We start from the raw sequence: 26,519 nt of genomic DNA, 5'->3' as shown, positions 1-26,519 counted from the left end.
TTAATACTAATATGTATAGTATGTCAATTTGTTTGGTATAGATTTTTAGGTCACAATTATATGCCCTAGATCATCTTTTGGTCCCCTTCAGATCAAGTGAATTTTTTGAGTTTGGATTCGAATATATATTATTTTTATATAATTTAAGATAAATAATTATACTTGTATATAGGTTAGAATGATATAAAATAAATCAAACAGAAAAGGCCAAAAAATCAAACAGAAGGGAAAACAAATAAAATGTAAATGCTCGTGGTGACCAAGGAAACCCTTAGCAGAATGAAAATGCATTTGGTTGGGTTATCGTGCTGGAGCCCTTAAAGAATATCGCCCATAAAAGACTAGCCGTTGAGAGAATGATAACGGCAAAGAAAATTCAAATGGGAGCGTGAAAAATCATTTGAATTTCAATATAAATGTAAACAATTCAGTTTCATTCTGTTACAGACATTCTTTCTTTCTCTGATTGCCCCTTTCTCTCGATGTTCTGTTCTGTGATTCTCCCTTTCTGTCAATGTTCTGTTCTTTCTCTCTGTTTTCTTCAAAAAAAAATTATAGTGTTTGCTTTGTTTTCATTTTTCATTTTTCTGGTTTTCAGCGTGCACGCTGGTCTGTCTGTCTTTTTTTTGGTATTACACTTTTCTGGCAGAGCAGGGGAAAGGTAGAGCAGAGGAAGAGGCAGAGCAACCGAGGGCAAATTCTTCTTCCAGGTAATCTTTCATAGACAAGAAAGATTTTGTTATTGTTTGTTGCAAATCCAATCAATTCAGGTTGGCATGATAAACTTTGTAAGGAACTTTCATTTTGGATTGAAATTATTTAGTCTCAGTAGGCTTTTTATTTTCTTAATAGCAACTTCCTGATTCCTTTCTTCCTTATCTTTTCTGACCATTCACACCATTTTCACTCTCCATTTGAATGGATTCAGTCCCAATCATATCAGGTGGAGGAAATGGTGAAACAACCGCCATAACCAGAGTAATACAGATCACCTTTAATGGGTTTTTTAAGATTTTCCATTTTGTGCATTTAGAGATCATGGCACGCCATGAGACCACATTTCTTTGAGGAATTCTGTCAAACAGTTCACACCCAGTGTCTATGGTTTCACATTACTTTAGAGGAATTTTGTCAAACAGTTCATGCGCTAAGCCTAGGGTTTCACATTCCTATGCATACATATCTGCCGATTCATTTCCAACTATACCGTCTGACACAATAATGTTCACGTAAAATAATTAAATAAGTTTAATACACCCTTAGTATTATTATCGTATACCCTTGAAGCTGTAAGCCCTGCTTATTTACCCTTAATATTATAGTCTTCGAAGCTTTTGTTGTTGCTTGCATTACGATGACAGTGATGGGTTTGACATGTTCGATTTTGGAGATAATTTAATTCTATAATATAATTAATACATTTTCACCTAATACCCATTAGTTATTCTTGCGAATATTGATCTGTAGATAAAACACTTTAGATTTGGACGGCTATTTTTCTCTTAATCTATTAGTTTCCACACTGTTTTTATTTTTGGGTGAATGAATGTTTTGGTTTATTTTCAGTCATGTTTATTTTTAATCCTTTTGGCTTGAGTGAAGGACTAATGAAGTGAGATTCCAATGCACGCATGAGATATGCAGAACCCAGCAAGTGTTCATATAACTGATGCAGAGAGGAAGAAATGGGAAGTTCCTTATGACCTGCTTCGTTTATAGCAAGTAGCTACTCTAGAAGGAAACCATATTTTCAAAACAGCTAACCCAGTGTTTGAATTCTCTGTGTTCTCAGGCAATGAGTTGATCTTCTCCTACATAGCTAACCCATTTGGATTTGCTATCAAGTGCAGATCCCATGGAGAGGTTCTGTTCAACTCTTCATACGGTAGCTTGGTTTTCAGTATCCGGTAATCAGCAGAAGCCTTCCTACATCAGCTTCACTGTTACTTTTATATGTATCGATTAATAATAGGAAGAGTGATTTTGGCTAGGTGAGCAGATACAAAATTGTTGAGGACTTGGATGCGCTATCTGTACCATGACTGTAATCCTGTGGTTGTGCATGGAGATGTGCACCAATGTACTAACGGACAACCACATGTAAGCTCGGATTTCTGATTTTGCTTAGCCAGACTCATGCAGAGGGAAGCCACCATGTGTTCTAGCGCGTACATTGCACCAGGTATTTACTTGTCACTGTCATTTAAGTTGTCCATTTGAATTAAGAAAATTTAATGTGTATATTCTGATATAGGAGATGAAGCTTTTAGCCATTCTATATTTCCAATGTGTATATTTCCAGTAGATGTCTGGAATTCAGCAATGTAGTTCAGCAATTCACTGCACTCATAGGACATACAACTGCATGTCTATAGATTCCCTGCTCTGCAATTTTTTGGTGTAGCATTGTATTGTTTATTGGCTTTCAAATATTTTACAGAACCTGCAAATCATCTACACTAATAAGGCCAAAGTATCAACTAACTTAGCTTTATTGGTTACGTATTTTACCGTGTAGAGAAGTTTCTTTACCATTGGGATTTAGTAATTCTGCTTCAGCGTGTAATGTTATTTTGGATTCCTTGTTTTGGATGCTCTAGTAGGTTTGCTGGATTTATTCATTTTCTTTAATATTTCAAATGGGATACATGGATATGATTTTCCTTGGCTTCAAGTTAGCAGGTTTTATAGAATAGAGAATAAAATCCCGATTTCTAGTACTGAGATGTCTGGAATGTTTTGAAAATTTATTAGCTGAGTGCTATTGTTCTCTCAGGAAAAAACAGTGGGATTATTGAAGTTGAAGTTGAAGTGCTTGATGAAGTTGACATGAATGATTACAAATGGGACCCGGTACATTTATGTGCCTAACGTTTTAGATTGTTTTCACTACCATTTTGTGTTACTGCCTTTGTTTTTTGTGTTTCTTGTGTATGCTATTCTTTTAGACTTGACTAGAATCTGCGATAGTGCCAGAGTGATCCAAAAGATACTAACAATTAGATATTATTCTTAGTAAAATAATATGAAACAAAATTTTAGTTTATCTCTTAAGTTGTTTCAGATTCAAGGATTAAATCCAGTAGGCATATAACTAGGATTATGAACTTATTCGCACCACCAGATTAGCAACTTTCCTACACTGCCATGGATGATGTCATGTATTGAAACTCCATATAATGCAATTCTAACCTAGAGATGCTATTCACATGTTGTAAAATAGCAACCCCACATGTTTAAACACAAAGTTGTTTCAAGTATTATTGGACCATCTTATTCAGTTACAAATGATTAGAGTGTAGTACCTAGTAGTTATGAAGGGGAAGAGCCAAATCATGTGCAAAATACAAAGATAAATTTTTGTCCTGATGCACATCCCAAATTTTACATGTCATACAATAGTTGGAACTACTAAATACAAGAAAAGTTGTATGGATGGTTTTTTGCCAGTTGCCTTGGTTTTTTCCATGTTTTGAAAAGGGGAAATTTACGCATTATCAATTGGCAGTGCACCTATATTGGCAGCATTCATACAACCTCATTTATGTTGCATTTTGCAAAAGGAATCTACTTCAAATTTTGGCATGAAAATGCCAAACCCTAAGCTCATAAACACTTCTAACTGTTTTATCTCTAATTCCACTGGCTCTAGTCACCTTTAGATGATAAAAGAATAGGCTTGAAATCTTGCAAAAACATTACTGAATTCAGAGGCAGCAAGAAGCTCAGTGACAAAAGAGTTACCAGACAAGTTGTTCAAGTAGCAATATTTTGGTTAGGTAGTCATGTGTGCACAAAAAAGTTACCAGACAAGTTGTTCAATCAGTTTACACCCAATAGGCCTACTGCTAAGAAATATGTAATTCAGCAGCAAATAAGCTAACTTGATTTGAAAATTGACCAGATTGGCAAAAATGTAGATTGATCTGTCTAATTTCACTAGCATATTTTATGTTGATTGATATCATTTAGATCATATCATTTAGTATTGAGATGTTTGGAATGTGTTGAAAATTTATTAGGTGCTACTATTATTTTTTTAGGAAAAATTGTTTTCACAACCATTTGTGTGATTAACCTTGGCTCATGTTCATGTTTTGTATTTGTTATGAAACACACAGGTTTTGACAAATTATGGTGGTTAGAAAAAATAAGTTTACAGTTGATCTCAAAAGTGATCTTCTAAAAAGTAGTGTTTTGTTTGCATGTTAATATCATGTCTATAGGTAACCTATGAGCATGACATATACCCTGACAACACAATCTAAAAGAAGTTATGAGCAAACCTTTTACTCAAGCCAAACTTAATTAATTGACTAAAAGGGTCCTGCTACAGCTTCCAGTGCAATGGTAAAACCAAATAAAGAGCAGATTCTTGAAAGTGCTTCTATCATGGACAAACTTCAGACTTCAAAGCCATTAAGTGATGTTTTACATTGAGACATTCTCCAAAAGTGGTCCCTTTAGATTTGAGCCCATCTGAGAATGAATCTTCAAGAGAGCCAGAGTCTCCTCCAATACCTACACCACCTCTTTCACCATCCCCAACATCAACTATTATTGTCTGCAACTTTGAAGAAAAAATATCACATTGCAAAAATTTTATAACTATTTTCAAATTCAAACAGTTTTCTATCTTTGTGATGTATTTTTGGTTTGAATGTGGTAGTTGTAAATTGTATGAATCTTTCAACATCCTAAATTTCATTTATTGGATTGGAGATTACTTCTATTATCATTTTTACTTGCTACATTATGTTGACTAATTTATGGCTTGAATGCTGCTAATGATGGACTATGCTTTGCTGGTGCTCTTTTGCCTTGGAACATACCTCTAACAGTGTTCTTTGTCCTCTCTGATCTCTAGCAGACTTTGCTCTTTTTAGCAATGACCTTTTTTCCCATGAACCTTTGGCTCTTCTTACTGCACATTGGCCAATAAGGACTGCATCTTCCTTTGTTCATTTCCCTGAGCTGTCAGGACTGTATTTGGTTGCTATTTGGTCTCACAAAAGCATTCCAATGTTTGTCAACACATTGTCTACAATTAGTATTTGTTGCTGCTCTTTGACTGTGTCAATGGCTATCATACTTGCTTAGGGACTGCTAATGCTCTTTACTATTTGTCACTATCCTTGGATAGGGATTAACAATGATATGAAGAACTATGGAATGTCTTCTTACGCTGTAATGAGCTTGTGTGAGGGCTGCAACAAACACTAAACTGTTCCCTTTCTTTGTACTAACACTATTTGATGCTTTTTATCAATCATTGTCATGAGGCTGCTATATGGCTGGGTTTTCATTTTTATATTGGCCCTTGACACTTAGATCTGTATCTTTCCTTCCTTTGTGTTGCTACCTTTTAAACTTTGATGCTCTAAGTCTATCGTTCATGACTGTTATTAGGTTTGTTGAGGCCTAATGTCATCTTACTGTAGTTTACTATTCCAATCCTCTATTCATTGCATTAACTGTTGATGAACTCACTGTCATTAATACTTCTCTTCATTATTCTTTTGATTGTTGGGACTGCACTGAAGGCTTTGATACTGAACCAAAAATTTATGGTGATAGTGTCCTCAGATATATAAGTCTTTGAAAGCTCATGACTGTCATACACGTAATCCTCACCAAAAGGACTGCCATATTGATTCTTTTACTATTAAAACCTTGTCTTGTACCCTAAGGCTGCTATCCATGATCTTAATAGACTGTCTTAAACATGTTCTTAATGCATTCTTCACTGAGACAAGGGTTTTGTGTTTGACTGTCATTTGATGCACTGTTCTTATGTGCTAAGATCACTTTGTCATTGACTGCTGCAAAATTCATCTATGCCCTTCTGTATTGTGAACACAAATCACTACTATGAAGTCACTGTATTTGTAGGGGTGTCTTCTCAACTTTTGAAAGCCTGCCATATCTATTTTAGCCTTGCTCTTTCTTGCATGACCGTATACTCATTGCTTTTACTATCTGGAACTAGGGTACCCTGACTAAAAAGTCATTTCATACTTTTGAGGATGTAATATCTTATGACTATAATAATAGTTCATGATACTGCACCTTCTTGTTGCTGTTATCTCTGATGCGTTCACTGCCTTCTGACAAGGCTTTCTCTGTTTTGTGCTTTAATGATCCTCCAAATGATTCCTTTTGTTTAAAATCTAACCTCCACTTATCAAACAATTTTCTATCTTGAAGAAAAAATGATAGAAACTATAATAAGAACACCATTCAAAAAAAATAAAAAGACTAACACGAGATCCATGCAGGTTCATATACACATATGCTCATATCCCTAAAAAAGAACTCCTAGATACAAATATTTGAAAAGATTTTGATGTAAACTCTAAAAGGTCATTTTTTTTTCCTTTCAAAACCTATTTTTATCTTGGGGGCAAAAAATTGGTAACAATGTTTTTTTGGTTTGTTTGTTAGTTGTAAAATGTATGAATCTTTCAGCATCCTAAATTTTATTTTCTGGATTGGAGATTACTTCCATTATCATTTTTACTTGCTACATTATGATGACTAATTTATGGCTGAATTGGTATGACAGGGTGGCAACCATGTTGCAGTCTGATAAGAAGGATCCTAAGCAGCTTTTTGAATTAGTTGTTTTTCATCTTGGTGTATTCAAAACAACAAGAGATGGAATTAGGCTTGCATCATTTCTTTAGTTACGTTTTGGTGAAGCATTTTGACTTGATAGCCTTGTAACATGTACAAATATAATGTTTAATAAAAAATTATTGGATTTGAAGGGGTTAAAACCTCCTTCTAAAGACTGAGGGGAATAGTCACTGGCCATGGTTATTCCTTGAAGTCGTGTTTTCTGACAGCTTAAAGAATGGTCAATAGGCCAAAGCCATTCTTTAAGGTTTGTGTCTAGTTTTCTTCGCATTTTTTTATTAGTTTAATTTTTATTGAAGCATTTATTAATTTTTATTTCAGCACTGATGTTAAATTTCACAATTTCGAAAATAAATATCATTTACACACTCCCTAAACGTTTTATGAAACATTTATAACATAGTTTACAAAGGATAATCATAAATAGCTAAATTTGCTCACTTTATGAATGCAATTCATGCTACATAACTATGCCACTAAAATGTTAAAAATGGCAATCAGATAATTAACATTATTATTGTAAATGATTGGTAACTAATCATGAATTACCCTTACAAAATATCATTAAAAGAGCATCACGAATTCACTTTACTAATGCAATATACATAACATAAGAATTTCACCATAATTATAATAAATATATATTTTGACTCAATATATTAACACTATATTATATTCCATAACTAACAACAAATCGTAAAATATGACAACTTAACCATCACATTCAAGTTGCATATTTAAAGCTATAATCATCACATTTAACTCACTTAGTTTAAACTATGTAAATAATTTGTTATAAATAAAATAAAACATATGTTGTGTTGTCTTGTGTGGTTTGTGTAGTGTTTTTTTTGTTTTGTGGTTTGAATAAATATTCTCGAAGATTCGCTTCTACATGGTTGGCCTTGTTAGTAGAGAATATTTTTTAAACTAGAAATATATATGATATGTTTTCTTGTGGTTTGAATAAATATTCTCAAAGCTAAAGAAGCTTATGTGTAAATATTTTCATTTTAAATAAATAATATTTAATAAATTTAAGGTAGTTCATTGCATGTTGAAATTAGTAAATAATATTTTTAAAACTAGAAATATATATGATATGTTTTCAAGATGGTAAAATATTGGGTTTCCTTCTTTAAATTGTTTGGTATTTTTTTGGCGCTTGTTTTAAAAATATCTTAACCCCAACCAAAACCATTCAAGCATTATTATTGTTTAAGGTTTAGGGAGGATTAGGGTTAGGGTTACGATTACAGTTAAAGGTTTTAGTGTTCAGATTTAGGGTTTAAGGTTTAGGGTTTGGTTTACAATTCAGGTTTAGGATTGTTCAGCTTAGGGTTCGAGTTTAGGGTTTAGGGTTTTGAGTTTGAATTTAGGGTTAAGATTTAGGGTTTAGGGCTCTAGTTTAGTGTTTAGAATCGAATTTAGGGTTCGAGTTTAGGGTTTAGGGTTTAGATTTAGGGTTTAAGGTTTGTTTGGATTTAGGGTTTAGGGCTCTAGTTTAGGGTTTGGATTTAAGGTTTAGGAATCATCTTTAGGGTTTAGGATTTAGGGTTTAGGGTTTAAGGTTTGTTTGGATCTAGGGTTTAGGATACAAGTTTATGGGGTTCAGTTTTAGGGTTTATGTTTCAAGATTAGAGTTTAGGGTTTAAGGTTTGTTTGGATTTAGGGTTTATGGGTTAGGGTTTAGGGTTCTAGTTTAGGGTTTGGATTTAGGGTTTAGGTTTGGGGTTTGGGGTTTAGGATTTAGGATTCATTTTTAGGGTTTAGGGTTTAAGGTTTAGGATACATGTTTAGGGTTTAGGGTTCGATTTTATGGCTTAGGGTTCAGTTTTAGGGCTTATGTTTCAGGGTTCGAGTTTAGGGTTCCAATTTAGGTTTTAGGGTTGTTCAGCTTAGGGTTTAAGGTTATTCAGCTTAGGGTTCGAGTTTAGCATTTAAGGTTTGTTTGGATTTAGGGTTTTATGGGTTAGGGTTTAGGGCTCTAGTTTAGGATTTGGATTTAGGGTTTAGGTTTGGGGTTTAGAATCGAATTTAGGGTTCAAGTTTAGGGTTTGTTTGGATTTAGGGTTTAGGATTCATCTTACATGTTTAGGGTTTAGGGTTCGATTTAGGGTTCGAGTTTAGGGTTTAGGGTTCAGGAAGGGTTTGAGTTTAGGGTTTAGGTTTGTGGTTTAGAATTGAATTTAGGGTTTAGGGTTTATGGGCTAGGGTTGGGGTTTGGGGTTTAGGATTTAGGATTCATCTTTAGGGTTTAGGGTTTAAGGTTTATGATATATGTTTAGGGTTTAGGGTTTAGTTTTAGGGTTTATGTTTCAGGGTTCAAGTTTAGGGTTCGATTTTATGGCTTAAGGTTCAGTTTTAGGGTTTATGTTTTAGGGTTAGAGTTTAGGGCTCCAATTTAGGTTTTAGGGTTGTTCAACTTAGGGTTCGAATTTAGGGTTTAGGGTTTTGAGTTTTGAGTTTGAATTTAATTTAGGATTCATCTTTAGGGTTTAGGATACATGTTAGGGTTTAGGGTTCGATTTTATGGCTTAGGGTTCAGTTTTAGGGTTTATGTTTCAGGGTTCGAGTTTAGGTTTTAGGGTTGTTCAACTTAGGGTTCGAGTTTAGGGTTGTTTAGCTTAGGGTTCGAGTCTTGGGTTTAGGGTTAAGATTTAGGGTTTAAGGTTTGTTTGGATTTAGGGTTTATGGGTTAGGGTTTAGGGCTCTAGTTTAGGATTTGGATTTAGGGTTTAGGTTTGGGGTTTAGAATCGAATTTAGGGTTCGAGTTTAGGGTTTAAGGTTTGTTTGGATTTAGGGTTTAGGGCTCTAGTTTAGGGTTTAGGATCCGTCTTTAGGGTTTAGGGTTTAGGATTTAGGATTTAGGATTCATCTTTAGGGTTTAGTGTTTAGGGTTTAAGATACATGTTTAGGGTTTAGGGTTCGATTTAGGGTTTGTTTCAGGGTTCGAGTTTACATGTTTAGGGTTTAGGGTTTGATTTAGGGTTTGTTTCAGGGTTCGAGTTTAAGGTTCCAATTTAGGTTTTAGGGTTCAATTTTAGGGTTTAGGGTTATGGGCTTTGAGTTTGAATTTAGGGTTGAATGGTTTGAGTTTAGGGTTTAATGTTTGCTTCGATTTGGTGTTTATGGGTTAGGGTTTAGGGCTCTAGTTTAGGGTTTGGATTTAGGGTTTAGGTTTGGGGTGTAGAATCAAATTTAGGGTTCGAGTTTAGGGTTTAAGGTTTGTTTGGATTTAGGGCTAGTAGGGTTTAGGATTTAGGATTCATCTTTAGGGTTTGGATTTAGGGTTTAGGTTTGGGGTCTAGGATTTAGGATTCATCTTTAGGGTTTAGGGTTTAGGATACATGTTTAAGGTTCAGGGTTCGTTTTATGGCTTAGGGTTTATGTTTCAGGGTTCGAATTGAGGGTTCCAATTTAGGTTTTAGGGTTTAGGGTTGCTCAACTCAGGGTTCGAGTTTAGGGTTTAGGGTTCGATTTTATGGCTTAGGGTTCAGGGTTAGAGTAGGGTTCCAATTTAGGTTTTAGGGTTGTTCAGCTTAGGGTTTAGGGTTGTTCAACTTAGGGTTCGAATTGTTCAACTTAGGGTTTAGGGTTGTTCAACTTAGGGTTCGAATTTAGGGTTTAGGGTTTTGAGTTTTGAATTTGAATTTAGGGTTTATGGGTTAGGGTTTAGGGCTCTAGTTTAGGGTTTGGATTTAGGGTTTAGGTTTGGGGTTTAGGATTCATGTTTAGGGTTTAGGATACATGTTTAGGGTTTAGGGTTCAATTTTATGGCTTAGGGTTCAGTTTTAGGGTTCCAATTTAGGTTTTAGGGTTTGAGTTTAGGGTTTAGGTAGGGTTTAAGGCTCTAGTTTAGGGTTTAGGTAGGGTTTAAGGCTCTAGTTTAGGGTTAAGGTTTGGGGTGGTTTGGGGTTTAGAATCGAATTTAGGGTTCGAGTTTAGGGCTAATGGGTTAGGGTTTAAGGCTCTAGTTTAGGGCTTAGGGTTTAGTTTTAGGGTTTGAGTTTAGGGTTTAGGTAGGGTTTAAGGCTCTAGTTTAGGGTTAAGGTTTTGGGTTTAGAATTGAATTTAGGGTTCGAGTTTAGGGTTTATGGGTTAGGGTTTAAGGCTCTAGTTTAGGGTTTAGGTTTTGTGTTTAGGATTTAGGATTCATCTTTAGGGTTTGGATTTGAGGTTTAGGATACATGTTAGGTAGGTTCAATTTTATGGCTTAGGGGTCCAATTTAGGTTTTAGGGTTTAGGTTTGGGGTTTAGGATTCTTTAGGGTTGTTCAACTTAGGGTTCGAATTTAGGGTTTAGGGTTTAGGGTTTATGGGTTAGGGTTTAGGGCTCTAGTTTAGGGTTTGGATTTAGGGTTTAGGTTTGGGGTTTAGGATTTAGGATTCATCTTTAGGGTTTAGGGTTTAGGGTTCAATTTTATGGCTTAGGGTTTAGTTTTAGGGTTTATGTTTCAGGGTTCGATTTTAGGGTTCCAATTTAGGTTTTAGGGTTTGAGTTTAGGGTTTAGGGTTTAGCTAGGGTTTAAGGCTCTAGTTTAAGGTTTAGGTTTGGGGTTTAAAATCAAATTTAGGGTTCGAGTTTAGGGTTTAAGGCTTTAGTTTAGGGTTTAGGTTTGGTGTTTAGGATTTAGGATTCATCTTTAGAGTTTGGATTTAAGGTTTAGGATACATGTTTAGGGTAGGTTCAATTTTATGACTTAGGGGTCCAATTTAGGTTTTAGGGTTTGGATTTAGGGTTTAGGGTGGCGATTTTATGGCTTAGGGTTTAGGGTTGTTCAACTTAGGGTTTGAATTTAGGGTTTAGGGTTTAGAGTTTTGAGTTTGAATTTAGGGTTTAGGGTTGTTCAACTTAGGGTTTGAATTTAGGGTTTAGGGTTTAGAGTTTTGAGTTTGAATTTAGGGTTTAGGGTTTAGAGTTTATGGGTTAGGGTTTAGGGCTCTAGTTTAGGGTTTGCATTTAGGGTTTAGGTTTGGGGCTTAGGATTTAGGATTCATCTTTAGGGTTTAGGGTTTAGGATACATGTTTAGGGTTTAGGGTTCAATTTTATGGCTTAGGGTTTAGTTTTAGGGTTTATGTTTCAGGGTTCGATTTTAGGGTTCCAATTTAGGTTTTAGGGTTTAGGGTTTAGGTAGAGTTTAAGGCTCTAGTTAGGGTTTAGGTTTGGGGTTTAGAATCGAATTTAGGGTTCAAGTTTAGGGTTTATGGGTTAGGGTTTAAGGCTCTAGTTTAGGTTTGGTGTTTAGGATTTAGGATTAATCTTTAGGGTTTGGATTTAAGGTTTAGGATACATGTTTAGGGTAGGTTCAATTTTATGTCTTAGGGTTCCAATTTAGGTTTTAGGGTTTGGATTTAGGGTTTAGGTTTGGGGTTTAGGATTCTTTAGGGTTTAGGGTTTATGAATCTTTAGGATTTAGGGTTCGATTTTATGGCTTAGGGTTTGGGGTTCGAGTTTCAGGGTTTATGTTTTAGGGATCCAATTTAGGTTCTAGGGTTTAGGGTTTGGATTTAGGGTTTACGATTGCTACCCAACCTAAACTATAAAATCCAACAATAAACTCCAAATCAACTATAATCCCTAAACACATGATGTAAACCCTAACCCAAAATGCTAAACCCAAAAATTTGAACTGTAAACCATAATCCAAACCCTAATTCGTATACCCTAAATCCATTCTAAACACTACCCTAAACCTAAACCCTAAATCTAAGCCCTAACCCTAAAACTGAACCTAAACACGAATCCTAAATCCTAAATCCAAACCCTAAACTCGAACCCACCCTAAAACCTAAACCTTAATAAACCTGAACCCTTAATCCTAACCCTAAACCCGAACCCTAAATCCAAACCCTATACTGTAAACTATAATCATAAGGGGTCTAATGTTTTAAGGGTTTCAAATTTTAGGGTTCAAATTTAGGATTTAGGGTTGTAGGATTTGTAACTCTAAACAATAATCCTAACCCTAAAACTTAACTATAATCATAACCCTAAACCCCAAAACTCTAAACCTTACCCAAAACCCTAAATCCTAACTGTAAACCCTAAACAATAATAATGCTTGGAACTATGTTTTGTTTGGGGTTAAGATTATTATACTTTGTTTAAAAAAATATATCATTATATGTTTCAATTTAAAAAAATATTATTTACTTAACCTTTTTGCAATCACGATTTTCTTTTTACTTAAAGAATTTCAACATGCAATAACTACCTTAAATTTATAAAATATTATTTATTTAAAATGAATAGCTTGGAGAATATTTATTTATGATGGTTATGTTACGTTGTCATCTTTTATGATATGTTAGTTATATTATCATGAAATATAATTATCATGAAATTCTTATATTATCATGTATATTGTACTAGTAAAGTGAATTCATGATAAGGTGGGTAAATGATAAAATTTATTTTCGAAATTGTGAAATTTAACTTCAATGCTGAAATCAAAAGTAATAAATGCTTAAATAAAAATTAAGCTAATAAAAAAAATGCAAAGAAAATGAGACACAAATCTTAAAGAATGGCTTTGGCCTATTGACCATTCTTTAAGCTTCGACTATTCCCTTGAGTATTTAGATTGGGTTTTTAACCCCTTCCAATCCAATAATTTTTTTATTAAACATCGTATTTGTACATGTTACAATGCTATCAAGTCAAAATGCGTGACCAAAACTTAACTAAAAAAATAATGCAAGCCTAATTCCATCTCTTGGTGCTCTTGGTGTTTTGAATACACCATGATGAAAAAGAACTAATTCAAAAAGTTGCTCAAGACTATTCATTTAAGTCTTTAGAAGGGGTTTTTAACCCCTTCCAATCCAATAATTTTTTTATTAAACATCGTATTTGTACATGTTACAATGCTATCAAGTCAAAATGCTTGACCAAAACATAACTAAAAAAATAATGCAAGCCTAATTCCATCTCTTGCTGTTTTGAATACACCATGATGAAAAATAACTAATTCAAAAAGCTACTCAGGGATCTTGTTTTACATGTCTGCCACCCTGTCATACCAATTCAACCATAAATTAGTCAACATAATATAGCAAGTAAAAATGATAATGGAAGTAATCTCCAATCCAAAAAATTAGGATGTTGAAAGATTCATGCATTTTACAACTACCACAAACAAACCAAATAAACATTGTTACCTATTTTTTGCCCCCAGGTTAAAAATAGATTTTGAAACGAAAAAATGAACTTTTATGTGAACTTGCACGGATCTCGTGTTAGTCTCTTTATTTTTTTTAATGGTGTTCGCGCTTTCAAACTTATTTCAAAAGCTCAGATAAGTGGAGGTTAGATTTAAAACAAAAGGAATCATTTGGACGATCATCAAAGCACAAAACAAAGAAGGTGCAGTATCATGAACTATTATTACAGTCATAAGATATCACAACCTCAAAAGCATGAAATGACTTTTTAGTCAAGGTACCCTAGTTCCAGATAGTGAAAGCAATGAGTATATGATCATGCGAGGAAGAGCAAGGCTAAAATAGATATGGCGGGCTTTCAAAGTTGAGAAGACACGCCTGCAAATACAGTGACTTCATAGCAGTGATTTGTGTTCACAGTACAAAAGGGCAGAGATGAATTTTGCAGCATTCAGTGACAAAGTGATCTTAGCACATAAGGAACAATGGATGAAAAATACAAAGGAGATTTGCATTCCCAAGGCACAAAAAGGCATCAATGGTAACAATGCAAGGACTATAGAAATGCGCCAAAAAGACAAATATTGCAGACCTGAATCATACATCAGTCAAAATCAGTCACAGTCAAACACAAAACCCTTGTCTCAGCGAAGAATGCATTAAGAACATATTTAGGACAGTCTATAGAGATCATGGATAGCAGCCTTAGGGTACAAGACAAAGTTTTCATAGCAAAAGAATCAATATGGCAGTCCTTTTGATGAGGATTACATGTATGACAGTCTGGAGCTTTCAAAGACTTATAAATCTGAGGATACTATCACAATAAATTTTTGGTTTAGTATCAAAGCCTTATCACCATAAATTTTTGGTTCAGTATCAAAGCCTTCAGTGCAGTCCCAACAATCAAAGAATTATGAAGAGAATAATTAATGACAGTGAGTTCATCAACTGTTAAGGCAATGAACAGAGGATTGGAATAGTAAACTACAGTAAGATGACATTAGCCCTCAAGAAGCCTAATAGCAGTCATGAAAGATAGACTCAGAGCATCAAAGTTTAAAAAGGAGCAGCACAAAGGAAGGAAAGATAAAGATCTAAGTGTCAAGGGCAAATCAAAGAATGAAAACCCTGTCATCTAGCAGCCTCATGACAATGATTGATAAAAAGCATCAAATAGTGTTAGTACTTAGTACAAAGAAATGGAACAGTTTAGTGTTTGTTGCAGCCCTCACACAAGCTCATTACAGTGTAAGAAGACACTCCATAGTTCTTCATATCATTGTCATAAACCCTATCCAAGGATAGTGACAAATAGAAAAGAGCATTAGCATAGAAAAGAGCATTAGCAGTGCCTAAGAAAGTATAATAGCCATTGACACAGTCAAAGAGCAGTAACAAATACTAATTGTAGACAATGTGTTGAGAAACATTGGAATGCTTTTGTGAGACCAAATAGCAACCAAATACAGTCCTGACAGCTCAGGGAAATGAACAAAGGAAGATGCACGGTCAAATGAGAGTCAGGAGCAGTCCTTATTGGCCAGTGTGCAATAAGAAGAGCCAAAGGTTCATGGGAAAAAATGTCATTGCTAAAAAGAGCATAGTCTGCTATAGATCAGAGAGGACAAAGATCAGCATAATGCTGCAAGTAAAAATGATAATAGAGGTAATCTCCAATCCAGAAAATGAAATTTAGGATGCTAAAAGATTCATGCAATTTACAACTACCACAAACAAACCAAAAAAACATCACAATGATAGAAAACTGTTTGAATTTGAAAACAGTTATAAAAATTTTGCAAGGTGAAATTTTTTCTTCAAAGTTGCAAACAATAATAGATGATGGTGGGGATGGTGAAAGAGGAGGTGGAGGTAACGGAGGAGACTCTGGCTCTCTTGTAGATCCGTTCTCAGATGGACTCAAATCTAAAGAGACCACTTTTGGAGAATGTCTCAATGTAAAATATCACTTAATGGATTTGAAGTGTGAAGTTTGTCCATGATAGAAGCACTTTCAAGAATCTGCTCTTTATGTGGTTTTACCATTGCACTGAAGCTGTAGCAGGACCCTTTAGTTAGTTAATTAAGTTTGGCTTGAGTAAAAGGTTTGCTCATAACTTCTTTTAGTTAGTGCTGTCAAGGTATATGTCATGCTCATGGGTTACCTATCAGCCCTATAATGACAATGAAAAGTAACCGGTTCTAGTTAAGAAGAATCAAGAAACTAATATGTATATAGCATCTCGCAGTTTAGTGACTAAGAAAAATGAAGAAACTAAGTTTTTCTATTGTATTAGAAGACTCACTTGGCATCACCAGATTTGTAAGTGAAGTGATTCAGGCATCTATGAATGGACAATATCTACTAGGTTAAGGTCGACAATAGAAAATCAAAATCTAAGATCTATTTGGCAAAAGGACATTTTGCACTGCAAATTAACACTAATCTATAACAAAAAAATAGCTTATTTATTCAAGCTCTCTCCAATCTACAACAAAAATATTGCTTCTATAAAACCAATCTATAGACATGATATTGACATGCAAACAAAACACTATTTTTTTTTAAAATCACTTTTGAGATCAACTGTAAACTTATTTTTTCTAACCACCATAGTTTGTTAAAGCCTGTGTGTTTCATAACAAATACAAAACATGAACACGAGCCAAGGTAGCATGAGCCAAAGTTTATCACACAAATGGTTGTGAAACTAATTTTTAATGAAAAAACAATAGTAGCCACCTAATAAATTTTCAAAACATTCCAAACATCTCAATACTAAATGATATGATCTAAATTATATCAATCAACATAAAAGATGCTAGTGAAATTAGATAGATCAATCTACATTTTTGCCAATCTGGTCAATTTTCAAATCTGGTTAGCTTATTTGCTGCTGAATTACATATTTCTTAGCAGTAGGCCTATTGGGTGCAAACTGATTGATCAACTTGTCTGGTAACTCTTTTGCGCACACATGAATACCTAACCAAAAACTTGCTACCACTGTCACTGAGCTTCTTGCTGCCTCTGAATTCAGTAACGTTTTTGCAAGATTTCAAGCCTATTCTTTTATCATCTAAAGGTGACTAGAGCGAGTGGAATTAGAGATAAAACAGTTAGAAGTGTTTATGAGCTTAGGGTTTGGCATTTCCACGGTAAAATTTGAACAAGTAGATTCATTTTGCAAAACGCAACTGTTACCTATTTTTCAAGTATGTAGGAGAAAAATAGCCTATACAGGTTTGGAGCTCATAATGAAGTTTTAAAAGGTTTTAAACTTTCTAAAGATGGCAAAAATTTACCTCCAAAGCCTTAGATCATTGAAGTCAAGCTAATGGTCACGTTTAAATAAAGGAGTAGATAACGTTTTGGATTTATTTATATCATATTTGAGAAGGTCCACAAAAAGCACTCTCCATGTTGAAATAAAGATCAAATAAATTAATTTCATATTAGATGAAATTGGAATTTCAAGATAAGAGTTGTCCATGTAGCATGAAGTTGAAAAAATTCGGTCTTAAGCTTTGGAGGGAAACAAAGCTTTTAAAAGAAATAAAGCTTTACACGTTGCATAAGTTAGTTGGGTTTTTACTTAACATGAGCTTGAATTATTATACATGAAAGCTGGATTTATGGAGTTTCTCTTGCTGATACAGACCCATAATGGTCACCATAATGATCAGATCTCCAGCAATAACTTAAAGAGAGAAACCCATGTTTGAACCTGATGTATACTCTCAGTTATGAAGAATTCACTCAAATGCATCAGTAGTTTGAAGTGTCATTAACAGCTTATTCTTAGAGGTTGGATGTGATGGAGTCAGGTTCATGCAGGGCACATGGGATATATCTTCTTGAATCCGCATCAAGTCCATGCAAAGCCATGTAGAGATCATGCACACAAACAGCTCATAAAAGGTCAGTTCCACCTTTCTAAAACCCTCTCTTTGCCATTCATCAATGGGATGTTCATTTTTTCAAGCCTACGAGAATATTTCTATTATTACGTATGCTAAAAATAAGGTTGCTTCGAGAACTTAGAAGTTAATGAAGAGTGCATACAATATAAGGAAATATAGTCCTTAATGGTGAGACACCCAACAAATCTTTAGCAAGGAATTGACAAAGTAAAATAAAGGAAGGTTTCATCGCTCAAATATAGACATATACCCTATGAAGGCTTATATGAGTAGCATGATGTATAGAGTACCATGAAAGACAATACCCTGTTGCATACAAAGGACAGCCACTAGAAGGCTAAATAGCAGTCAAAGGATGCATGCATAAAGACAGCAAAGATGGATATCACTGTCCACAACAGCCAAGAGAGAGCCTTTGACAGCCTAGAAGAGCAGCACCTTAACCCAAAGATGGAAAGACTGTGATGAACCTCATAAATATATGCCATGGCAACCAAATCAGTTAAAAGAGCAAATACAGTGGTAAAGGTATGAAGGGTGCACAGTGATCTCTGCATAATAACAGACTTAGCCCTAAGTCTGAGATAGCTCATAGTGCAAGGTTTAAGCAAAGGAGAAATGGGTGTAGAAAAACAAGAATAAGCATGATAGTCATAAGCCCATGAACAGAGCAGTCACAGCCATGGAGAGCATGAAAATCACAGTTAAAATCATCAAACAAAAGCTAGGCCGTTTCAAGGATATAATCACAGTGTGATAATGTCAAATCTTCACCAAAGAAACTCAAGACCTGGTAAGTTCTAAGCATGATCAGTAAACACAGTGATGTGACAGAAGCAGCCATAAGGATTACTGTAACAGTACATAGAGGACCATCCATGCATCAAAGTGAACATGTTGATAGACAAAACAATGTGAAGGCCTACAACAAAGAGCTTTTTCATGAACATTGATCAAAGGACTATATTGAGCTGGGTTATAGCAGTCAAATCAACAATATGACAGAGATTATGCACCCTAAGAGGCCTAGTTGTTGTATTGAAGGCCATTAATGATGTTATATCATGTTGTACAAGAGGCATAAATACTCAAGGAATGTAAAGTATGGGCAAGTCTGAAAATAACTTTGATTTAGAAGTCAACAGGTAATGCACTGATCTGATAACAGCACTCAATTCCAAGGCAGATCCACTTCAGTTCCTTTACATCTGCAATCACACTCTGTTGTGCACCCTAAAAGGCCTAGTTGTTGTATTGAAGGCCATTAATGATGTTATATCATGTTGTACAAGAGGCATAAATACTCAAGGAATGTAAAGTATGGGCAAGTCTGAAAATAACTTTGATTTAGCAGTCATGAGGCATAATGAGGTGTAAAAGTTGCAGGCACAGCGATCTCATCACTGTCAAAACAGGGATAGCAGGCCAATACAAGATCAAGACAAGGGTTCAAAATTCAAGGCATTCATTACTTCATAGTAAGAACAGAGCACATTCAAAGAAAGGCAGAGTTTATATAACAGCAGGCAAGGGCATGAACTGTTTCCATGTCACAGTTGTAGAAAGGATTCAAACCAGGAGATAAAAGTTGGGTAAAGAAAACCAAATGAAATTACAGTGATCAGTATAGATAGATAGCAGTCCTAGGGCCTGACAAGCAGTAAGGAGCAGCCTCAAGCCTTCCAGAAAAAGAGTCACAAAGTGTATCAATAATGAATGGTGGGCAGCCCATTTAGAGTAGCAAGCCTTAGAGTATACTCATTTAGCAGTCCAAGGCATAATGGGGTTAAGGCAGTAAGAGTTTCTGGAAAATATGAGGTGCAAGGTGAGGTTGCAGCATCTAAAAAATGCAACATTACAATCATACTAAAGAGTGCAGGGTTATAGACAAGATAATGACAAATCATAGTCATTATTGGATTCAAAAAAAGCCACAGCCATGAGATGAACAAATGGAGATCAGAGGTCTCTATGAAGGTCTTGCAAGCAGAGCCTCATGGCCAAGGGCTCATGAAGAGATAGTTCCCAGCCATGAGATGAACAAATGGAGATCAGAGGTCTCTATGAAGGTCTTGCAAGCAGAGCCTCATGGGCAAGGGCTCATGAAGAGATAGTTCCCAGCATGCACCCACATCAAGGAAACAGTCACAAAGATAGTCAAAGACATGAGAAGATTATAGCCATAAAGGGATCATCCATAATGACAGAGCCTATTCAACAGAAACTGTTGCAAATAAAATGGTCTGTCATCATTAAACTACAAACGCAAGATAAAAAGCACCTAGCATAGAGACTATGAAGACTGTCTTCAACAAAAGAGCAGTAATGGGAATGCCAGCATTAGAGCTAAGAGGGCATATGAACAGTCAAAGAAGCAAGGTTGGTGTTTCCCAAAAACTTAATGATAGTCCTAGTAAGTATAACAGTCACAGACACATAAGATCAATGGATAGTTACAGTGAAAAGCAATGGTAGTTCCTACAATGATGACTGTCCAATAACAATGAAAATAACTATCATAACATGTATAAAGCAGTTTTATATTGTGAGCAGATCTCCCAAAGATAGACCAATCATGAGACAGTAGTCATTAAACAGTCTTGATACAAGGTGAGTTTGTATCAACCAAGGAGCTTATTAGGAGAGGAGATAGATGGGTAAGGTGAGCTATAGTCGTGGTAGGTCTGAGTTACCAGGCAAAAGATCACAGACCGAGATTGCGGTAACCATCATTCAGTGAACAAGAAACGGTGATATCATATCTAAAAGAACCAGTGATTACTAATATATTCAAATGTTCAAGACACAGCCAAGACAGTCACAATGCCATCAAGATATGTAAAGACAGTAAGGTCATGACTAGTAAATTTCATGTCAATCTTCATAACTGTCAAAAAGAGGAAGGGTATTGTTACAGTCAAGCAGTCAATGTAATGGTCAATCCACACGATATGAGGCTTCTTACAGTCATCAGAACAGAGATGATTTAAAAAGCAATACAATGAAAATTTATGTCATGATAAAGTAGCAGAAATGATATTAATCTTAGTCATAAAGAAAGGGTTCTAAGTTATTACTTTGATAAAGCATATGTCAATATACTCAAAAATCATACATCTAATTGAAGACATAATCATTGGAGAATGTCATACGGGTCAAGGAAAATCAGTGAAGAGAAACTTAGAAACCCTACTTTCATGAGGGTAGGTAAACCTCAAGTTCGAATTCAAGCTCAAAGTACACAAACCTATCAATCTGTTAAGTCATCATCAAGCAGTGCAAGTATAAGTTTGAGATAAAAGAAGTGGGATTCTGAGTTTACATCAGTTTGGCCCTCAAAAAGGGGAAGTTTGAAGCAGTTCTAGCAGTCCTAGTGTAGTTATGAACCCCTCATGGGTTAACCATCAGTTGAGGACAACTTTGAAGCAGTCAACCTCTAGTTACCATCAGTTTGGACCTCCTTTCTGCATGGCTTTAGTTCAAATTCGACCCAAGGCTTCATCATGCAGATTTGAAGATAAAGACAAGGTGGAAAGCAATCACTTTCGGCTCAGATTTAGGAGGCACTACCAGCTCTTCAATCACCTGCTTTTAGGGATTCTTTGTTGAAATGTAGCTAGGTCAAATCCCTAGCATAATTAATTTTAATGTGGCCCTTGGCCTTAAAATTAATTGTATTGATATAATTGATTAATGTTTAGGGCTGAGCCCCAATTTGGATAGCTTGTAATTGAGCTGGGCCCAGATAGATATCAATGTAACTTGTGAATGTTAAGGGCAGGCCCTATTTGGGCGCTCAACTTATGTAACTTATAAGGGTTATGGGGCAAGACCTATTCATTGTGTAACTTGTAATTCAATAGGTCAAGACCTATTGAATATGTAACTTGTAACTTGGGTAGGTTCTATGTAATTTGCAAATTGAATTTGTAATTTGGCATCAAGGCCGACCTAGGCATAAGGGTTAAAGGCATGTATATAAAGGAAGTGACTTGAGGTCACAAGAACGAATATCCTCTATCTTCATCAAGTAGTCAGTGATTAGCGAATCAGTATTAGAAGTCAGCGAACTTGATTGGAAGATCAGCGAACATAATCTAGAGGTCAGCAAACTCCTTCCAGCTGTGAGCGAACTACTAGTCAGCGATCTACCCTTGTGTTCTGATCTGCAATCTTCAGCAAGTGAAGTAGAGTTACAACCCAGTGCGAACATCTTGCAAGGCTGAGTAAACTTCATACAAAGACAACGAACTGAGGGCTGCCAAATTGAGCTACAGGGATTTGATTCTTCAAATTGTTATATCTCAGATAAGTTGTGCTTGTGCCCTAGAAGGCTATATTGTAAATCTACTATGTGGTTAATATAATACAATCTGAGATAGTTGTTGCTAGGTTTTTCACCTCCAAGAGGGAGGTTATCCCAGGGTACATGTGTGTTATGCGTATGATTTACTTTGCACTCTGATTTTCTGTTCTATATTGCTAATCTGATTGCTAAAACCAACATTCTTTTCTATAAGTCTCGTGTTCTTTCTTTTCTCTAGTTCTTTTCTTCCTTGGAGCATGTATTGTAGCTTTTCCAGCTCTTTCATGCTGAAGAAGGCATTTGTAACTCAGTTTTCCAGATTTGTAATAGCAGCAATTCCTTTTTACTGAATAAAAGTAGTTTTCCTTCTCCTATCATTCTTGTCTCATCTTACGATGAATGATTTTGATATAATTGTTGTGATTTGCCTATAAATCCTTCAATTTTGTCTCATTCCTATTAGAATGCATGCAGGAATGATGTGTTTAATGCAGGTCATGGATTGTGATTATGAGTTTTAATGTGTGGGAGTTGTGGAGATAGACATTTTTCCTTCAAACAAGCATTAAAATCTTAGATCCTTTTCATGAAACATTTATGTATTGAGCATCTTGTGCTGAGTTGTGAACAAACATCTTTTTCTGAAATAAATTGTGATTCAGGGGCTACAAGCAAGTCTTTGCATTTGGTGCAAAACCTCCTCTTAGGATAGGTTTCATTTCAGTTATCCTTCTATCCTTTTTCCCATCAGAGATTAATTTACAGGAGATTCATCAAAGAGAACCAGTTTTCCTTTTTATAGGGTTGCCTACGACGGAAATCACTCTGGAGGTTGATTTCCATCATAGGCAACCCACACGCTCGAAAATCATCCCATGGTTGACAAGATTGATGAGCTTTCAGCTTGAGCATCATGGGTGCAATTTTGGTGACAATGGCAACACAAATGAGATTGTATGAATGCTGCCAATATAGGTGCACCACCAATTGATATTGCACCTTTTCAAAACATGGAAAAAACCAAGGCAACTGGCAAAAAACTGTCCATACAACTTTTCTTGTATTTAGCAATTTCAACTACTAGGTACTACATTATTTGGATGTGCATCAGGACATGAGTTTATCTTTGTATTTTGCACATGATTTGGCTCTTCCCCTTCATAACTACTAGGTACTACACGCTAATAATTTGTAACTGAATAAGATGGTCAAATAATACTTGACATAGCTTTGCATTTCAACCTGTGGCGTTGCTATTTTACAACATGTGAATAGCATCTCTAGGTTAGAATTGTGTTATATGGAGTTTCATGGCATGACATCATCCATGGCAGTGTAGGAAAGTTGCTAATCTGGTGGTGAGAATAAGTTCATAATCCTAGTTATATGCCTACTGGATTTAATCCTTGAATCTGAAACAACTTAAGATAAACTGTTGAACTACATCTAGTGGAAACGAACGTAAAAGTCCAGCAAACCCCTTATTAGCTTGTGTGTCAGCTTACTGCTGGTATAAAAAATATCCATTACATAGTTGTTCATCAATAGAACTCCATAATTAACATTTAATTAAAATATATCTGGAATAAACATTTAGGCTTTCGAAATCCATAATATCAAATGATTCTTTTTAATCACAAAATAATTGTACGTAATGACTTTTGGAACAGTAATTTGTGATTCATGCTTTTAACCAGCAAAATATTTTTATGGACAACAAAGTATGGAACATGGGGGAATCTATAATCATTTTATTCATCTTAAAAAAACCATCACTTGTAAGGAAATATTCGATCTCAACATAGGAAAATAAAAAAATATAGAATGGCTAAAAGCTTTATTTCCTATATCAAATATACACATTGAATTTTCTTAATTCAAATGTACAACTTAAATGATAGTGACAAGTAAATACCTGGTGCAATGTACGCGCTAGAGCACATGGTGGCTTCCCTCTACATGATTCTGGCTAAGCAAAATCAGACATCTGAGCTTCCATGTGGCTGTTTTTAATCACAGAATAATTTTAATTAATGACTTTTGGAACAATTTTAAGTAATGACTTTTGGAACAGTAATTTGTGATCCATGCTTTTAACCTACAAAATATTTGTATGGAAAACAAAGTATGGAACATGGGGGAATCTATAATCATTTTACTCGTCTTAAAAAACCAATCACTTTTAAAGAAATATTCAATCTCAACATAGGAAGATAAAAAAATATAGAATGGCTCAAAGCTTTATTTCCTATATCAAAATATACACATTGAATTTTCTTAATTCAAATGTACAACTTAAATGACAGTGACAAGTAAATACCTAGTACAATGTACGCGCTAGAGCACATGGTGGCTTCCTTCTGCATGAGTCTGGCTAAGAAAAATCAGACATCCGAGCTTCCATGTGACATTAGTGCACATCTCCATGCACAACCACAGGATTACAGTCATGGTACAGATAGCACATCCAAGTCCTCAACAACTTTGTATCTGCTCACCTAGCCAAAATCACTCTTCCTATTATAAATCGATTCATACAAAAGTAACAGTGAAGCTGATGTAGGAAGGCTTGTGCTGATTACCGGATACTGAAAACAAAGCTACCATATGAAGAGTTGAACAGAACCTCTCCATGGGATCCGCACTTGATAGCAAATCCAAATGGGTTAGCTGTGTAGGAGAAGATTAACTCATTGCCTGAGAACACGGAGAATTCAAACACTGGGTTAGCTGTTTTGAAAATATGGTTTCCTTCTAGAGCAGCTACTTGCTATAAACAAAGCAGGTCATAAGGAACTTCCCATTTCTTCCTCTCTGCATCAGTTATATGAACACTTGCTGGGTTCTGCATCTCATGCCTGGATTGGAATCTCACTTCATTAGTCCTTCACTCAAGCCAAAAGGATTAAAAATAAACATGAGTGAAAATAAACCAAACCATTCATTCCCCAAAAAAATAAAAACAGTGTGGAACCTGATAGATTAAGAGAAAAATAGCCGTCCAAATCTAAAATGTTTTATCTACAGATCAATTTTCTCAAGAATAACTAATGGGTATTAGGTGAAAATGTATTAATTACATTATATAATTAAATTATCTCCAAAACCAAACAGGTCAAAACCATCACTGTCATCGTAATGCAAGCAACAGCAAAAGCTTCGAAGATTATAATATTAAGGGTAAATAAGCAGGGCTTACAGCTTCAAGGGTAGACGATAATAATACTAAGGGTGTATAAAACTCATTTAATTATTTTACGTTAACATTATTGTGTCAGACGGTATAGTTGGAAATGATCTGGCAGATATATATGCATAGGAATGTGAAACCCTAGGCTTAGCTCGTGAACTGTTTGACAGAATTCCTGAAAGAAATGTGGTCTCATGACGTGCCATGATCTCTAAATGCACAAAATGGGAAATGTGAAAAGACCCATTAAAGGTGATCTGTATTACTCTGGTTATGGCGGTTGTTTCACCATTTCCTCCACCTGATACGATTGGGACTGAATCCATTCAAATGGAGGATGAAAATGGTGTGAATGGTCAGAAAAGACAAGAAAGGAATCAGGAAGTTGCTATTAAGAGAATAAAAAACCTACTGAGACTTAATAATTTCAATCCAAAATGAAAGTTCCTTGCAAAGTTTGTCATGCCAACTTGAATTTATTGGATTTGCAACAAACAATAATGAAATCTTTCTTGTCTATAAAGGATTACCTGGAAGAAGAATTTGCTCTCGGTTGCTCTGCCTCTTCCTCTGCTCTACCTTTCCCCCGCTGCCAGAAAAATGTAATACCAAAAAAAAGACAGACAGACCAGCGTGCACGCTGAAAACCAGAAAAATGAAAAATGAAAACAAAGCAAAGGAGAACCACAGAACAGAACATCGAGAGAACAGAACAGAACAGAACATTTATAAAATTTTTTGAAGAAAACAGAGAGAACAGAACATTGACAGAAAAGGAGAATCACAGAACAGAACATCGAGAGAAAGGGGCAATCAGAGAAAGAAAGAATGTCTGTAACAGAATGAAACTGAATTGTTTATATTTATATTGAAATTCAAATGCTTTTTCACGCTCCCATTTGAATTTTCTTTGTAGTTAGCATTCTCTCAACGGCTAGTCTTTTATGGGCGATATTCTTTGTCGCCGGCGGCCTTCCAGCTAATGGCTCCGACACGATGACCCACCCAAATGCTAAGGGTTTCTTTGGTTACCACGGGCATTTCCATTTTTTTTGTTATCTCTTTTGTTTGATTTCCATCCTGCTAAGGGTTTCTCAAGGGATCAAAAGATGATATTGTAATTGCATATTATACATATTAGTATTAATTAATAATGATATGTTATATAGAATCTCACTATCTCAATGAGTTGTGATATGGATGATGAACTTATCTTTGACATGTAAATCATCTTTTATTATTGTATATGTGTACTATAGCATACACACAATCATAGTTTTCTCAACCAC

The 26,519-nt window shown here is 35.3% G+C and overlaps 2 long non-coding RNA genes across 5 annotated transcripts; one reads left to right on the top strand and one right to left on the bottom strand.

Moving 5' to 3' along the window:
• The first annotated feature begins 215 nt into the window (after positions 1 to 215).
• Positions 216 to 6,885, top strand: LOC131052383 (uncharacterized). 3 transcript variants are annotated; one of them, XR_009107337.2, is made up of 5 exons: positions 216 to 418; positions 599 to 710; positions 1,603 to 1,907; positions 1,992 to 2,182; positions 6,566 to 6,885. It is a non-coding gene; the product is annotated as an uncharacterized LOC131052383 (long non-coding RNA). The 3 variants fall into 3 exon arrangements; XR_009358997.1 differs by lacking the exon at positions 216 to 418 and having other exon boundaries at positions 427 to 710; positions 1,645 to 1,907; XR_009107336.2 differs by lacking the exon at positions 216 to 418 and having other exon boundaries at positions 427 to 710.
• A 6,542-nt stretch (positions 6,886 to 13,427) lies between these two features.
• Positions 13,428 to 26,309, bottom strand: LOC131052382 (uncharacterized). Of its 2 annotated transcripts, none has more exons than XR_009107333.2 (5): positions 25,761 to 26,309; positions 24,623 to 24,898; positions 24,361 to 24,538; positions 23,956 to 24,043; positions 13,428 to 13,657 (listed from the first exon to the last, which is right to left on the bottom strand). It is a non-coding gene; the product is annotated as an uncharacterized LOC131052382 (long non-coding RNA). The 2 variants fall into 2 exon arrangements; XR_009107334.2 differs by having other exon boundaries at positions 24,361 to 24,530.
• Positions 26,310 to 26,519: the final 210 nt, after the last annotated feature.

This window comes from Cryptomeria japonica, chromosome 9 (assembly GCF_030272615.1).
Source record: "Cryptomeria japonica chromosome 9, Sugi_1.0, whole genome shotgun sequence".
In the NCBI taxonomy this organism is placed as follows: domain Eukaryota; kingdom Viridiplantae; phylum Streptophyta; class Pinopsida; order Cupressales; family Cupressaceae; genus Cryptomeria; species Cryptomeria japonica.
The sequence above is the reverse complement of the archived record's forward strand: the minus strand, read 5'-3'. Positions and strand labels throughout refer to the sequence as shown.